We start from the raw sequence: 17,736 nt of genomic DNA on the forward strand, positions 1-17,736 counted from the left end.
TTACTGTCCATTCTAAATATAGAAGCACTTTTGTGAAGAGTTGGCAACACCTCACTAGAAGCATAGCAGTCTTGCTGATATGTTATAAATGTCCAATTAGTCAATTATAACGTGAAATTCAGACTTGAAGGCATAGCAACGCTGTTGTGATGTGCATGTACTATCCTATTAAATGCTTAGCAGCCAACGCTGAAGGGTCCTTACAGCCCCACTTAAAATATAAAATCCCTTCTAAGAAGTACCCATATTGTCCCAATGAAAGTACAAAATCCATGCTAAGAAGTACAGCTAGTGCCCCATTAAATCTGTAGCAGCGCGCTTAAAAGTCTCCCTATTGTTCCAGGACAAGTACTGGAATCCTGTAAAAATGTTTTTTCATTGTCTGATTTTTAGAGTTTGCTATAAATATTGAAAAGTGATGGCTCTATCCAATTGAAAATATAACAGTTTTGAAGAGCAGTGTTGCAACTGCCCATTAAAAATATGCTAGAGCACAATAGGATGTATTTTCATATAGGCCCCTAGCAGTGTGCACTATGCCTGTTCAGGAACACTAAATGGAACACAGACGCTGGAATGCAATTCTCTGCATTTGCTGTGTTTAGATAATCAAGAAGTTAAAGTACCCTCTTTAGATACACAATTGTGTAAAAAAGTGAAAACAACTCTTTTTAAGGCTCATCCCACTCAAATTTTCATTGTACAGACAGTTCAAGTGGCTTTGCCAGTGCTTGTTAAGGAATGATTCCTCACGTCCTAAGCTTTTAACACATATTTGTTAACATCAAACCAGTGCATTTGGTTTAAATATAAAACAGTGTCTATGGAACAAGTATTGATAGCCAATGTTACATTTTAAAACAATGACTCTGGTTTGGGGTTGCTTGTTTTCCCGTCTGGAGAGGACCTGGCCTTGCAGTTTGGGCTGGCTTAGTCCTATTGAGGCACCACCATGTCTGATTTGAAAATGGCTTGTCTTTGTCTGGAGTGGCAGAGTGGGCAAAGATGATGGACTGGAATGTGGCCTGAGTCATTACCTTTGCTGACATAATTTAAAGCATTCAAGAAATTACATTTTTGCTTTTGGAAGAGACTCCCCAAGTGCAAAGAGTGTATCCGATTGTGATTCCCATGCTCACTGTGTCATTGAACTCAAGTTGCACCCCATTAATGAGGCTCGAAAAATGCTGAAATCTGTCAGCGATGCTTGAGTTCCCATCTAGAGGGGACCTATCATGCCACTCGTGGCTGAACAGTTCCCTTTGAGCAGCTGTGTGTCTTATTTGCATATGACTGGTCTCTGGAGAAGCATAGTGGGCAAAATTCTAGCCATCACTTTTTTTTGTTTTTCTGAATAAAATAAGCTGTAGCAAGCACTAAAAAAGCACTGGAGTTTATGAATATGTTTATGAAAAACAAATGTTACAGTGGCAATTAAAGGAATAGCAGATGCAGCTTACAAAATACAACAAGCATTGTTGATGCATAGGTTTTGCTCCTTTTTCCTCCCAGGCGGTGAAAACAGCTCTTTATTCATTTAAAGAGCTGTTTTCATCTTCCGGAAGAAAGAAAGAGCTCCCTGACAGATAGCATGGGAGTGGAGAGGATGTGGTGCAGCGGCCAGAGCTGCTGACTCGAGCGCTGGGGATCCCAGTTCGCTTGTCAGCAGCGCTGCACAAAATCCTGTGATTCTATACAAATCAGTTAATCTCTCTGGGTGATAAATTGTTATACAAATATGCTGCAATAGTGAAAGGCAAAACGGTATGAAAATATAGTTCCATCAAAGTGGCGGGAAACTGATAAGAGATAGCAGACGAGGAACAAGCATTAATAAATGTAGGAAAATATGATACAGACAATAAAAATGGAGGAAAGGTATTTGGCACGCACAGGAACCAAGGAGAAGCCAGGAAAGAGTACCTTTTAAGTTTATATTAAAAACAATCCATTTCTCAAGCACAGTGAAAGCGCTGTGCAGGTGAAACCTAAAAAAATGAACAAGTCTCAACAGTACTAAAACACATAAGTTAAGGATCCTTTTAAAAAATACATCATAGAACAAAACAAATGTTATTATTCTTTAATAATGCAGGGAGCCCAGGTGCATAGATGGTCATTCAGAATCACTTAACGATTCTGCATAACACTATTATGTGTTTTTCGCTAGAGTGCCTTAACTAACATATATCAGTACTTTTGAGATATATTTTAACTGTTGTCGTTTGAATCCATTGCATACATAATGCTTGTTGATTTTTTTTGTATTTAGTGACTAATGTAAATTGAGTTGACCATTAATATTGTGTCGCCTGTTTGCGGTATTCCAAGTTTTGTGGTAATACCATATGGCTGAGATTTATCAACATGCATATTTAATTTCACCAACTGTTAGTTTGAAAGGATAGAAAATCTTTGGAAATCAGTTGATAACAACTAGATAGTGCAGGTTATGCTACATTCCGACATCTGAAGCTCATGATATGAAACTCAGAATGACATGGAACTTTTGACCCATTTAAGACTGTAAATTGAGGCATTTGTATCAACTGGGTCAAATTATTGCCAGTAAATTTGGCTATCTGATAATGAGGGACCTAATAGATAATTTGGAGTTGTGCAGTTTGGCAACAAATTTTTTCTATGCTTGTTTATTAGAAAATAAAAGCATGCATTATTGTTTTCCAGGCTTTTATGGTTTATTCACATGTGCTGGTTATGATGATTAATATTGTAAATGAAATATATGGATACTGTACACGTGCATTTGTTTTTGTCAATGTGCTTCCAGTGGCCTAAACATACATTCTTTGTTGTGAATGTACATTTGCGAGTTCAAATGTACTTGGTGGCTGGAGATTGTGAGAAGCAATCTACACTTGTTTGTATGAATGCATATTCGTGAGAATGAGTGTACATTTGATGAGGTTCAGTTGCAAATTTTCCAGGTAGTCAATTAAGTGGCTTTTTGACCAGCTTTTTCATAAGAATGCCAATTTCATTTTGACCAGGCAAAACCAAAACTTGCATTTGTAATGGTTTTGTGCAGTACTACCTGCATAATGTTTATTAGGTACTCAGTGAATATGAACTTGTATTGTTTGTGTATAACCACACCTTGACTAAGTCTTGCAACAGATAATGTACTCTTTCACAAGTGGTTAAGTCATTGTTTACCTTTTATTATTGTGACATGAGGTAAGTCTGTCATATCTGCATGTAAAGTTTTGTGAAATTTAAAGCAAACTGTGTGCTTCTCAAGTTCATCTGTGAAGGTATCCATGCTTAGAAACTGCTAAAAACCAAGACTTCAAAAAATAATCTTTTAACTGTGGAATCCTTGAACAATGTTCACCACACTTCTTGTATGTACCAATGTGTGCATCCTAGATGGCTGCTAAAACTTTGGTGAACTTTAATAAAAAATGTCTAAAGTTTACCCCAAAATGTATTTTTAATTTACAGGATAAAATTAAAGGTAATCTTAACTATAGTGTTGCTATTGCAGTACTCATCCACAGCAATAGCTATATGTCCATAAGTAGGGAGGATAAAAAATGTACAACTCTGTACTCATGGCTCGATGAATGGGTCTACAAAGTTGCAAAGCTTGGCGCCCACTCAGCAATGCTTTTTTTATTAAACTCCCAGCTCTGCAAAATGTGAAGTATGAAAATGTGGGCACTATGCAGCAGCATGAATGGTTCTGCACCTGTCTGCAAGTACACTGTGAGCCACCCATGTTTTACCGGTTTCGACAATCTCCTTATCTCCCTTTTCTCAATTCAGCAGTCACCCAGCTGGATTTCCGGCAGCAAATAAGGGGGGAGGATGCTTTTGTGTTTCTCCAACTGATATTCAAGGCTGAGTCATTGCAGTGAAAACAATTCTCAAAAGCTCAATGTCCCACAGGTCTTCCATCTGTAGGGAATGGGATGGGGCTGATGAAAAACTATCCTGGTGAAGTTTACTAATCATATCCCTCTGAGTTTATGAATCTGGAGTTCTCACAGGGTCGTAGCTTCAGGGGAGGTGTTTGAGGTGTTACACCCCTCATAAAAAATGTGTTCTGTAGTAAATAGTTGGGTGCAGGTACTTTCAGTCAGGTATGGTGAGGTGTCTGTCGGATTTCACCCTGGATTTTTACATGCGCACAGAGGCAAAAACACACACACTCGCTCTCTCGTCGCTTGGTTGGTTTGAAAGCAATTGTGTTTTAAGTACCCCTAACAATCTGCACTCCTCCCACTTTCCACTGTCTCGTAAGCCCCATCCGTCTCCTGCTTCTCATAATGAATTTTAACAAGATATGCCAGCGTGAAGGTTGGGAAATCTGAAGCTCAAACCCCCCTCGCCCCCCCCTCCGATCTTACTGACCAAGCTAGGCCCCTGGATTCTCACACCATGAGGCAGAAAGAATTGTGCATGCCTCCATCACTCGATACTACTATTGGTTGTGGATTTTTTCGAAATAGGAAAATGAGTATTGAAAAATGTACTTCAAACTTCTGTTGTATGCCTTTCTGTGCTGGACTACTTTCTTCCCTTATCTTTCATTAAAATCAGGAATCTCAGGGATAATATATTCCCCGTAAATTATGGAAAATAAATAATGCATAAGTATGATATAAATCCTGTTAAATATGAGTTTTGAGACCACTGTTGAAAATATATTGACAACACACAGGGTTCGGAATTTATTGGTTGAGATAAATAGTAACTATTTTGAGTTTTTCCCTAAAACAGGACATAGTATGTGGATTTTGATTTTGCATGGCTGTTCTATTCTTCTCCCTTTAAAACCCAGCTGGTTTGACATGCACTAATTGTGTGATCCTGTAAAATACTGTGGATTTTAGAATGAAGGCCTTAGACTTGTTAAAATAACCATTCTAGTGTCTAAAACAACAGATCTTGTGAAATTATTTTTGTATGTTCCCCCATACATCTTATTGGCCCAACCATGGTCCTGCAGAGCCCCCCAGTGCTTAAATTTAGCCAGTGGTTGCCGGTGGGGTCCAACGGCACTCATTTTAGGGTACTTGAACTTATTTTTCCACATCAGACTTTGGCCCAGATGAAGAGGGGGAAAAACAAACAAGAAAAAAGGAAAAAGAGAAAACCAGTGACAGAGGGAGAAATCAGGAACCTACTAGAGTGAGATAAAGGGGAAGTGGTTGTCTGGTGGAGGTTTAGAGGTATGATGTGGAATTAAGATGACACAGCCTTTCTATTCTGTACACTGACATTCAATAGCACGAGCCGTGGGCTTCTGAGCAAAACTCATAGCCCAGCACGTATTATTTTACAAAATAAGCACTCCCAGTCTCCCACTCCCTTATCCACAGCCCTGGAGCTGGTCCCTGTGCTATAAACAACTTTTGGCTTCAAAAATAGGGAGTCTCTCGCTTGAATTGGGTGTTTTTGGCATGTATGCACAAATAGCAAAGTCATAGGCACGGGAAAGGAGGAACAGGAGGTCAAGCTGTGTTAGGGTGACCAACTGTTATGGGTGCAAATTCAGGACGGTGACTGTAAAAATTCAGGACAAAGGGTCAAAATTCAGGACACAAATTCAGGACAGTAGGTCAAAATTCAGGACAAAACTTCAGGACAATTGGATAAGTTTTAAAGACACATCAGAGGTCGCGCAATAGTATATAAGTAAGCCCAGCCATATCCAAACATATTCAACCATTTGCAAACCTATTCATCATGTATCCGTCCATCTATCATTTCACTCATCCATCCCTTCATTCATCCTTTCACTCATCCATCATCCATCCATCCACCCTTCCACCCTATCCATCTGTACACTCATCCATCCTCTCTTCTACCCATCCATCCATTCATTCACTCATCCATCCAGCCATTTACCCTTTCACCCATCCAGCCATCCTTTCACTTACTATCCATCCACCCAGTCACTCATCCTTCCAACCATCCATCCTTTGTCATCCATCCATCCTCCCTTTCTCTCTCCATCGACCCTTTGACTTAGCAATCCTTCCTTCCATCCATCCACCCACCCATCTACTCATCCACTCATAAATCCATCCATTAACCCTATCACGCATCCGTCCTTTCTCTCATCCATTTATCCTTTCACTCCTTCACTCATCTATTCATCCTTTTGTCCATCTACCCTCCCTTTCACTCACTCATCCGTCCTTGCATCCACCCTTTCGCTCATCTGTCCATCCATTCACCCTTGCACTTATCAGTTCATCAATCATCTACCATTTCACTCATCCATCAACTCACTCATCATCCACGCTTTCACTCGTCCATCCACCCTTTTACCCATCCAGCTACCCTTCCACCCATACATCCAGCTATTTACCTTTTCTCTCTTCCATCCTTCCACTCCATCAATCCATCCATCCTCTCTCATTATCTTTCAATTCAATCTTTCATTCATCCACTCACCCTTTCACTAATTCATCCAGCTATCCACCCATCCCTTCACTTACTCACTCACCCACCTTTTCATATTAATTTTGAGCTGAGCCTTTCTGAGAAGAGGCCCATCAAGAACTTCACCCTTGCTGCAGGAGCCTTTCCAGGAGTGAGACAGAAGTCACCCAGGGCAGAGACATGATCCACCACAGGAGGGGGACATGAGCCACCACGGGGGGGACAGGAGCCACCACAGGCGGGGGGGGGGGGTAGGGTGTAGGAGCCATCACATTGGGGGCACAGGAGCCATCACTGGGGGGGGGGCAGGAGCGATCACAGGAGGGGGAACAGGATCCACCAGAGTGGGCACAGGGGTGGGCATGCAGTAGTCTAGTATCATCTTGGTCTCTTCCTGGGTGGGGTAGTGCTCCTCACCCCCTCCTGGACAAGACAACGAAAAGACAGGCTCCCTGTCCAAAATGTTAGTTTTGCCAGCCCCCACACTGTGATGTACAGTACTTAAAGGAGATACTCCAAGAGAACTGATTTAACTGATTGTTCTCTATACTTTGTTAATCAGTGTGGGTGCGATTGTGCCATTTCTTTACTTTATTACATTATAGGCTGCATGTTTGAAGGCCCGCTCTGTGAAGAGAACCAGTGCTGCAATCAGGGCCGGTTCTACGATGTTTGGGGCCCAGGCAGAAAGGGAATGTGTGAGGCGGCGGCCCCTCTAAATTGCAGAGACGCATTCAGGGCTGTTTGCATCTGAATAGATGCTCCTGAAGCTGCAGCCCCTCCCTCTGTCACCTTCGAGCACCTCTTAACAGCTCATCAAGGGCTGGAGGTGTGAGGCCAGCCCGCTGTGCCTCTCCAATGCTGCTGGGTATCTGAGCTTTGGAAAAAGCCTCGGAGTTAAGACGGGAGGTGGGTGGAAGCTGTGCCCGGTTAAAATTACGGACAAATGGCGTCCGTCAAAGGATCCTTCACGGACAACGGACAGACGGCCGAAATTACGGACTGTCCGTGAAATTTACGGACGGTTGGTCACCCTAAGCTGTGTAGTGCGTTGGTTAGCGCAAGTGGGACGCACGCGTCAACAATGCGCGCGCTCTAGTAGAAGTGTTTACGTAGGGAGAACGGAGCCTGGCGTAGCACGCAGGAACCCCAGTCCGAGGACTAGAAGAGGCTGCACACGGGTGAGGACGTCGTTCGTTGAAAAAGGAACAGGTCTTTCAAGAGGATTTCTTTTGTTTGACGATGCACAAAGGAAGAGGCCGAAAACATCTCTGGAATTTCACGTGGCGTTTCACACGGTCGTCCTAAAGCGACTACACAACTCACTCAGGCAGTCCCGCTCTTCGTTAGCTGATTAGATCATTCCTCTTGGGCTGAGCCAATCAACGCACCCGGGCCTCTCGGCTGCACCCAGTGTTTTTTGTGGTTCAAGGGTCCGGGGTCTGCATACATTTGCGCCGTTCTGCTGTCTGCAGCATTAGGAGTTGCAGGTATGTCACGTGCAGGTTTTTTCACCGAGGCAAACAAAATACAGACCTACTTGAACAATTTTCACCGTGTTTATGCGATGATGATGTCTGACACGGAAATTGTACTTTCTGCTTTTGAACTAGATTATACGAATTTTAGTTTGAAGCAAAGTCGGATTATTATGTTTCACCATATGATTTTGGTAGAAACAATGCAAAACCTGATATAAGAGTTGTTTTCAGTAAGGTTATTTATGGATTTTTTTTCTTCATTTAAAGTGTTAAGGTTGTTGGAAGGTGGAAGGGCCATGTGTATAGAATGGCATTCCGAAAAACGCCAGAACATCCCTGCTGACAGCGCAGTGTGGTGCATTATGATGAGGAAGCAACCTTAGGCCTCGCGTCTGCATGAAAGTATGGTGGTAGTAGATGAGGACAAAGAAGTATTGTATTGTAATTTTAATAATATAGCGCTTACTTCCCCATAAGAGGCATTGAAGTGCTTTTTGACGAGTAGCACGCTACTCCGGCACCCAAAAACGATTAGTGGTGGCAGGGCACAAGTCTTAAACAAGCATTTCCAATGCAATAGGTCTCGCATTTACACGAATTTGAGCTACTGACATTGCAAATAACAATGCCTTTTATTTTTGTTTTCATTTTAAAAACAAATGAAAGGCATTCTCATTTACAATGCCAATAGCTTAAACTTGTTTTAAAAGGCATTGCCATTTACAATGCCAATAGCTCCAAAACTTGCAGTTGCGAGACCTATTGCATTGCAAATGCTTGTTTGCAGATGCTGTGCAGCTTTGCTGATGTTGCACAGCACCAGCAAACCCAATAGGTCCTAAAAGCTTGACCTATTGGCTTTTCCAATACTTGCTGTAAGTGTAATTAAGCAAGACTATGATTTTTGTTTAGGTAACGTTCAAATATACAAGGGAAATTACTTTGCTTTAGTGTAACCAAAAATTCTCAAAAAGTCTTTTACTGAGATTCAAAAAAATCTAAATTCTATACCCTGAGGTAGGTACAGCCCTACCAGTGCATACTGTTGTATCTCCTATCAATCAATCACTAAATCAATCAGGGTTGATAATGGCAACTCCTCACCCGTGATCTCTTAAAGTGCTGGAGGGGGGCGTCTCCGTTGAGTGCTGTGGTTATCTGAAGAGCCAGGTCGGAGAACCTCTATGAAACTGACCCTTAGACTTTATGGAAACTATTTTGAATGAGTTTGCCTTTACTACATTTTGGTTGGCTTACGATGATGTCTGCCTCACGTGGACTATTTTGATTATTTTGATTTATTGACATTTCTTATAGAGCAGATTAGATACTTTTAACTCTGGCTAGTACTTATGTTATCCTTCGCTTCTAAGTCACATCTAGTTAATAACTTAATATCATTTTTGCACCGTTAAGCTTGAGACATTGGCATGTTTCTAACAGGGAAACAGAACTTTGCACAACCTGTGATAGAGCGCTCAGGTCAACCGACTATAATTTTACCATACTCGCCTGGGCCCATAAATCAATAACTCAATAATTTGGTCAGGTAACCCTTGTTCTACTACCAGTTTATTTGACCTACTAGGTCCTATACCATTGACTTACAAATCCTTGTCGTTGGTACCTGTAACCTATTGGATCAGGGAGTTAGCATAATAGGTAAATAACATTTGCACTCATATAATAACCACAGACTCGGGAAGGTTTAAACTCTTTATCTAAATTTCTTAAATGGTCATGATCCACAAGTTGAATACCACAAGACTTTCAATAATAAAAATCAGAACCAGAATATAACTATGCAAAAGATGTATTAAACTGATTTCGATCGTTTAGCAAAGAAGGTAAGAAAAGGAATATGCTATATTACCAAACGATTTTGAGCAGTCAATACAAAGGGAGGGTAGGAAAAGAAACATAATATGGAAAACAATTTTATCATTCAACTATAGGGAAGGTAAGAAAATGGCAAACGCTATTAAATCAAAACGAATTGATCATTTACTAAAAGGATGGGTAAGAAAAAAGGAACATGCTATTCAAGAAAATGATTTCAAGCATTTATTCAAAGGAAGGGTAAAAAGGGAACATGCTAATATAGATTTGCAAAAAGATTCTGACCATAGGGTGGGTAAGAAAAGGAATAGATTATATATATATATATATATATATATATATATATATATATATATATATACACAATCAAGCTTTACGTTAAGGAAAGGTAAAGAGAAGGAACAAGATATACGATGACAAACCCACACAGATTTATATTTACCTAAAATGGTGTGAAGACCAACCCTAGCCACGGGTCAGTTGGAAGACAGGAGAAACCCCAAAAGTTGCAGTTGCCAGTAGGCTAGCAGGTGCAGATCAGAATCAGGACAGGAAAACCAGATTTGGATCAGGACAGGACCACCAAAGGTTAAGACCAGCTCCTGCAGTTCAGTTGCAACGCCTGCGCTACTCCCCCTCTGCAGCTAGTCAGAACCCCGATTGGGTTATCGATTTCACCGACAAAGTGCTTCGCCAGCACCTCAGCTCCCCAGAACCCCGATTGGGTCAGCGAATTCTCTGACCGAGTGCTCCGTAGCCCTCTGCCCTTAGTCACCTATTGAGTGCGTTGGGTCAGTGACAGGTCAGCTATTCGGACAAGTCGGACAAATTAACTAGCTAAGCCTACCCTAGTTATACTATTTTCCAGGTCCGTGTACCACCCCCCAATGTTGCAAGTGTAAGGATTCCCAATTTCGATTGGTCAAGGAGGAGGAAAGGTCGTCACACCACACCCAAAAAATTTGACTTTTACCGTCTCATATTTAAATTTACTTTCCCGCCCATCAATTTTAGGTTCTCATGACGTTGTATTCCACCCAACAATGGATGTTCCATTGACAAATACATTGTTATAACATTGTAAAAATTTAGGTTCACAAGTTCATGTTCCCAGGAGCGTCTTCTAGTCAGTCAGCTCCTTGGCTGCACTCCAAAGGTCACTGTTCCATAGACTTGAGACTTTCGCGCAGTCGCAGTTTCCACAAAGATTTAGTACAGCGTTACAATTCAGGCCAGTTTTCAGAGTGTAACATGAAATGGAAAAGAAATAGTTTTAGAACACAGAATAAATGAATATACTGTATACCATGCATCTCTACTCTATACCCATTATTTTATATTTAACTATAGCATTAGTATTAGGCAAAACGAACAGCTTAGCAAAAGCAGCAGTGCAAGCTTCTCGCATGTGAGGTCACAGAACAGCCATCTTAGTTCTAGTGCGCAGAAGCGACAGATTACCTCCAAAGCAAAGAATACGTCACGTCATGTGGGTATGCCAGACGCAGGCGCAGTAGAAACCCTCGTGTTGCAGCAGCCATTTTAGGAGCTAGCGTATTACAGTTAGTAAAACACATAAGCAAGCTTCACGGACACCCAAATGTATATATAAAATGTGGTATTAGTAAAACAAAACATGTTGGTTAGTCTATTACCGTTATTCGAGGTTCATGAATACAAGCAAGTCACTTCTGTTGCGAATCCTTGCTCCATCAATCCCCTCTTTGATGATATTTTATATCATCACTAATTAATGAAACAGATGCCAACTTCTCACAATTCACCCAACTCAATCTCTTCAAACTTTCTATTTTGTTTCTTCTCATTATTGTTGTGGAAATTTTTCATTTTCTTATATATTTTCCCATTTATTTCTTCTAATTCAAGCTCATCAATATTTCTCCTTACTCCTCGCCTATTTACAGAGTATGTCTCTTTATGCTTTCGACATTTGCAACAGATCATTATTCCTAAAACTAGTAAGCCTATTCCCACCATTGGCATCAGTATTCTACCTACAAAAACTTTTTCCTACATTAGAAAGCCAACTCGCTATAGAGGAGAGACCATCAGTAAGTCTCTTCATGCACTATCAACCTCCAGTGGTTTAAGCTCTTTTTCCAAATTAGTAATGTTTCTCACATACTTCTTAATTTCAACACTTTTGTCAGGTATGTAAGTGCAACAATGTTGCGCTTTCAACATTCTTCAGACTCCGCCCTCTTTTGCCAATAATGTATCAAGAGCAAGTCGATTTTGTAAAACCCTTGATCTGATCGCAACCAATTCGGTATTGACCATTAAGAACCCTCCAGCAGCGTCAGTAGATAACCGATCCACTACTGTTGACAATTTGCATATTTTGTGTGTATTTAGAGCCACTCCCACTGTAGGTATCAATGCACTAAATATATCACCTACTATTTCACCAAAACTAGCTCTTTTACTACGTATTAATCCATTAGTTTCTTCATTGTTTCCAGTGATTTTGTCCACATGATATATTTTTGGGAAAACTATTCCAAAATAACAACTCCCATACCAGTTATCTGGCAATTTGTAATAAGCCTTGTTTCCACATATAAAATAAATTCCAGGAAACACAGGTTCAGTTCCATCTTTGAAACCCCAACCCCCAATTACTGGAACCTATGAATACATTGTTATAATAACTAGTTCTTTCTCTGTGGAGACAGAGTTTCCCCTTCTTTTCGAAATCCAGTAACATAGCAGCATGGGTTTTACCATTTCGGGCAAACCCTACACTTTCAGCCCATTTAGGAATTTTATGATTCTTATCATTAGCCTTTCTTTGGAAATTCTCCTTTTCTCAACCATATTCAAAAATATTTTCTCTTTTTCTTGTAATAATCATGTTAAATTATTCATTTGTGCTTCAGCTATATCTATTGTACCTATTGTTAGAAAATATTCACCCATATAACGTGTTACATCACTCTTAGTATGTACACGGTTTAGGTTACTACGTATAGGGAGTTCTGAAAATATCACATCTGAATTAGAATAGTAATACTGTAAAGGTCCTTTCTTATAGAATAAACTAGCTAAAACACTACACGAAATGCCATATACTAGTGGCAAATGGTGGTAGGTTACACCTTCAGCTACCGAAGTAGGTAACTTCATACAGACATAACAGTCTTCTATTTCCATCGCTTCTACATAGTGTACTAATAGGTTTGCAAATACATTTAAATGAGTTCGGTTTCTAATTCTAGTATAATGTAGTTCTTCCTCATCTGATGCTTCTAAGTTTACCGTCTGTTGTCTAATTCTAAGTGCTTTATCCTGTGTATCTATTCTTGCAGGTGTATTTGTCGTTTGTAGCTCATCTGCATCTACTAGTGGTTGCTTATTAGTATAATTCTTCATATTTCTACTCATTATGTAAGGAATAGCTATTGTCAGTCCTATCCAAACTATGAATACTATTGCTATACTACATGCACATACTCTACAGCATGTTTTTAATCAATTTCTTTTCGGTCTTCCATTAACAGTATAATCGGCCATCTCTAGCTAAGGAGTTTCAACCCCTCTTTGTAACTTTTACACAGCCTTTTACCCTGTGAAAATTTCAGGTTGGTTTTACTTCTTCGTCAGTTTGATCAGCAATCAATTCTTTATCACTGTTGTCACTTCTTTCCAAATTTTCAAAATCTTCCAACACTATGTAGGTCCATTCAGGGCCTTTATATTTATTATTCAGTCTCTTTAGTTGTGGACTTCTCCTTCTTGTTTGTATCACAGGTTGGTCAGTTTGACTTGTTATTTCATCAATTGTTTTTAAACGTAGTCTCAGTCTTTTGACAAATCTAGGCCACTTATCTCCTTTTCTGAGTCTTTTAGCCTGCACTATGCTTTGGCCTTCTTCCAACGCTCTTTTATTTTCATTCAATTGTGGCACATCTATTTCAATGCTGTCCTCCGTATCCCTCTCTATCTGACTAGGTCCAGGTCTTACTTCTGTTTCTTCTGCCTGGTTACTAATCTGGCCTTGATCAGCTATGGACTGAGTATGACTTTTGTTTGATTCACCACCTTCTTCCTGAACAGAACTTTCTACCCCCGTCTGGTCCTGCTCAAGCTCTTCGAACCCTTGATTTTGTTCGGCTTGAGCCTCTGCCCTAATTACTATCTGTCCCTTTTCAGACTCTGGAGTTCTTGGTGAAGTGTCGATTATCTGATCTTTTCCTATCTGCTCCTCCTCAGAATCACTTTTGACTTGTATTTCTATGATCTGAGTACCTTCTTCTAAACCTGTCTCGTCTGTCTACCTTGGTAAGTTTGACTTCTGGTTCGCACATATTCTGCAGGTATGTCGATTTCTGGACAATCATCTTGACTGGTGCTCGGTTGTTCCTCTTCAGCTACTTCAGGATCGATATTTTGAGACCCCTCTGCTGCACAACCTTCTGCTTCAGTTTCATCCGGTTCAGTCACTCTTTTTGTATGACTGGCATGAATCCAGTGTGGAACTCCTGCACACTTTACAGCTGTGGTGGTAACTAAAATCAATTGCCGTGGTTTTCCCCACCTTGGTGCAAGGCAAGATTTTCGAGTATGTTTCTTTAGCAAAACCCAGTCACCTGGGTTCAGGTCATGTGATGGTGTTTCTCGCCTGGCGACAGCGTCTTCCCCAACCTGGTGAGAGATAGAACGCACTTGGTCAGCCAGTTCTTTGCAGTACTCCATGTACTAAATCATCAGATAAGCTTATCAGTTTGTGTCCTGGCACCCATGCTTGCCTCATTGCTCTTCCCATCAGTATTATATGGGGACTCAAGCCTGTGTTCCCGTCTGGAATACTTCTGAGTCCCATCAGAACAAGTGGCAAAGCATCTGACCACTCCAATCGGGTAGATTCATACATCTTTCCCAGTCTTGCCTTGATTGTGCCATTCAATTGTTCTACCACTCCAGAAGCCTCTGGACGATTTGCACAGTGCAGCTTTTGCTTAATTTTGAATGCTTCACAAATTAGACCAATTATTTCATTATTAAAACGGCAGCCTCTGTCTGATTCAATTGTTACTGGAAAACCAAAACGTGGTATACACTCTCTAAGTAGGAGTTTGGCTACAGTGATGCTATCATTTCTGCATGTGGGGTAAGCTTTTACCCATTTTGAAAATAAGCAGACAATGACAAGAATGTATTTTACTCCTCGACAAGGGGGTAACTGAATGAAATCAATCTGCAATCGTATAAAAGGGCCTTCTGCCTTTCCAATCTTTCCTGGTAGCATTACTGTTTTCTTTCCTGGGTTCATTTGTTGACAAACCAAACATCTTTGGCAAAGTGCCTCTGCTATGTTTCTGAATTTCGAATTGAACCATGACTGTCTGAACAGACGTATCATGGCATCTCTTCCCAAATGTGAATCTCCATGCACCATCCTAGCCATAGGAGCAAGCATAAAGTCTGGTAACACTGGCCTCTCATCAAGATATATAATGACACCATCGTCAGCCCTTTTCTGACAACCTATCTTCCTCCATTCTTCCTTTTCCTTTGGTTTTGCTCCATTCTGAAAATCACTCACTTCCTCCCACGTATTCACACCTTCTAGCAACATAAGTTGGCAGCTGTTTCCGCCCACCTCAACTTTCTTATTAACAGCCATTTTATATTTTGCACAATGTTGGACTAACTGGTCAGCATATCGATTACCAGCTGTCACTTTGTCATTTCCAGATTTGTGAGCAGCACACTTAAGCACAGCAACTTCTTTTGGTAACTGGATCACTTCAAGTAAATCCTTTACATAATGACCATTTTTAATTGGAGTACCTGAAGAAGTCAGAAACTCCCTTTGCATCCATAGTTGGCCATAGTCATGCACAACCCCGTAACCATACTGGCTGTCAGTATATATGGTTACCTTCCAATTTTTCCCAAATTTGCAGGCCTTTGCTAATGCAACCAATTCAACTATTTGTGCAGACTTGACTCCAGGCAAATAGGATGCTTCAATTAGACCTCCCAGCGTGCACATGGCATAAGCAGCACTTAGACCTCCTTCCTCACGTCTCTTACATGAGCCATCTACAAACAGCTCATATTCTGAATCAATTAAGGGCTCTTCTCTTATGTCTGGACGTGGTTTAGTACTATATTCAGTCAAGTCGATAAAATCATGTTCAATTTCTCCCTTTACTTCTGCAAAAGGTGAGTTAGGTTGAGGTAATATAAATTTTATGGTCATGTTGTGTTCCCTAGCGAGTACCCCACCGACTCCATGTACGAGTTAAAAGTGCATGTAACTTCCCTCCTGTACCAGCTATGAAGACGCAAATACATTTGCGTCCAACGTTAACTTGTCCTCTTTCAGACCCACCATGAATGGGTTTGATGGTCCGTTCCTAAGTATGCTATGCCAACGTCTTTTTGAAGTGTACTCCTACGTTTTTCAGCCTGGCTGAAAGTAGGCCCTGAATCTCTGCCACCGAGCCTCTTTTCTGGCTTCTGACTGCGAGGGCCTCTGCCCAAGCAGCCCCCGTACCCGTGAACTCTGACTTACTTCTAGCGCGGCCCTCCGTGCTCAGCTCAGCCTGCTGCCTGCCAAGATTGACTATAATCTTCGAGTTATCTGTTTTCCTCCCCGAAGATACATTCCAGCCTGCTAGCTTCAGTAAACATCCTTCCTCAGCTACAGGGCTAAAGGGCCGACCTATCTTTATGCAAGTAATTCATAGCCTCTGTTGCCATGCTTCCATGGAAGGCCCCATGCCCCCACGCTTCTCATACAGACACTCAGGCGCTTATACACGCACTCACAGCAAGTATAGAATAGCTTCTGCTCTAGAGACCTTTCTGCCCAGATAGCTTAGTTCCTAAACATCAGATATCAGATATGATAGAAGCACAAGTTGATCTGACATGCCAGACTTCTGTCTCTTTCCGCCAGTGTAAATGTCAAGTCCCCTGCACCCCGTCTATCACACGTCATGCAGCTGCGCGCGCATCCAAGCTTCCGATTTCTGCTGACATTGCAACATTCTGTTAGCACCACCCCTTGGTGCCACCCACTTGCGTCACCTATCAGTGACGTTTCTAGCACACACCCTAGTTCACGCCTAGTTTACGCCTCTTGATGATGTACTAGCACCACGTGTATACTGTTATCTTGTCTTCTCTCAGCTGTTACGCCTCTTACATTGAACATAATGATGTAAATCAAGTATATAAGCTATGTATTGTCAATAAACGACAGCGCGCTCATCTATCCCTTCTGACATCCTGTGTGGTGGTCAGAACATGATATCCTGATTCCTTTATGAGGAATAAAACCCTTAGAAACTCTTACACCACGGACTCTGTTTTCCTTCATTTCGATTGAGTTATTATTGATTAAGTACTTATCTGCATAGAAATTAAGAGAGTAAATTAATTATTTACATCATTTTGGCGCCCGAACAGGGACCCCTCCCCCACCTCACGCGCCGGAAGGTGCGTTGCAATCCGTGTCCCCTGCCATCAGTTAGACGGACCACACGTGTACTGGCAGGATTTCCTGCATCCCCCTCTGACACACGGAGGTGACGAAGACTGCGATCAGTGCCCAGACGAGGCGGTGAGGAGTGCGGAGGATCCCGACCAGAGCCCAGCCGAAGGAAGCAAGGTCCGAGGTGTGAAGAGGCCCACCAGTTTTCCGAAGTTTTCCGAAGTTTTCCGAAGTTTTCCGAAGTTTTCCGAAGTTCCGAGTCGAGTCCAGTCGAGTTTTCCGAGGCCTTCTGTTTTCCGTGCTTCCCGGTGAGTACCATTGCTGGGTCGTATCTAGACGGGTTTGGGTACGCAAGTCCGGTCTGCACTGTTTTTAGGCAGTGTATCTGTACTGTTTAGCAGTATATAAAGTATTCCGAATTTCTGCACTGTTACAGCAGTGTATCTGTATCGTTGAGCGGTACATTCAGAGTAGGGGGGAAGTTAGCTATGTCTTTAAATGTTTCATGTGATTAATGTCGTGGTATGAATG

This window comes from Lissotriton vulgaris, chromosome 7 (genome assembly GCF_964263255.1).
Source record: "Lissotriton vulgaris chromosome 7, aLisVul1.2, whole genome shotgun sequence".
Classification (NCBI taxonomy): Eukaryota; Metazoa; Chordata; class Amphibia; order Caudata; family Salamandridae; genus Lissotriton; species Lissotriton vulgaris.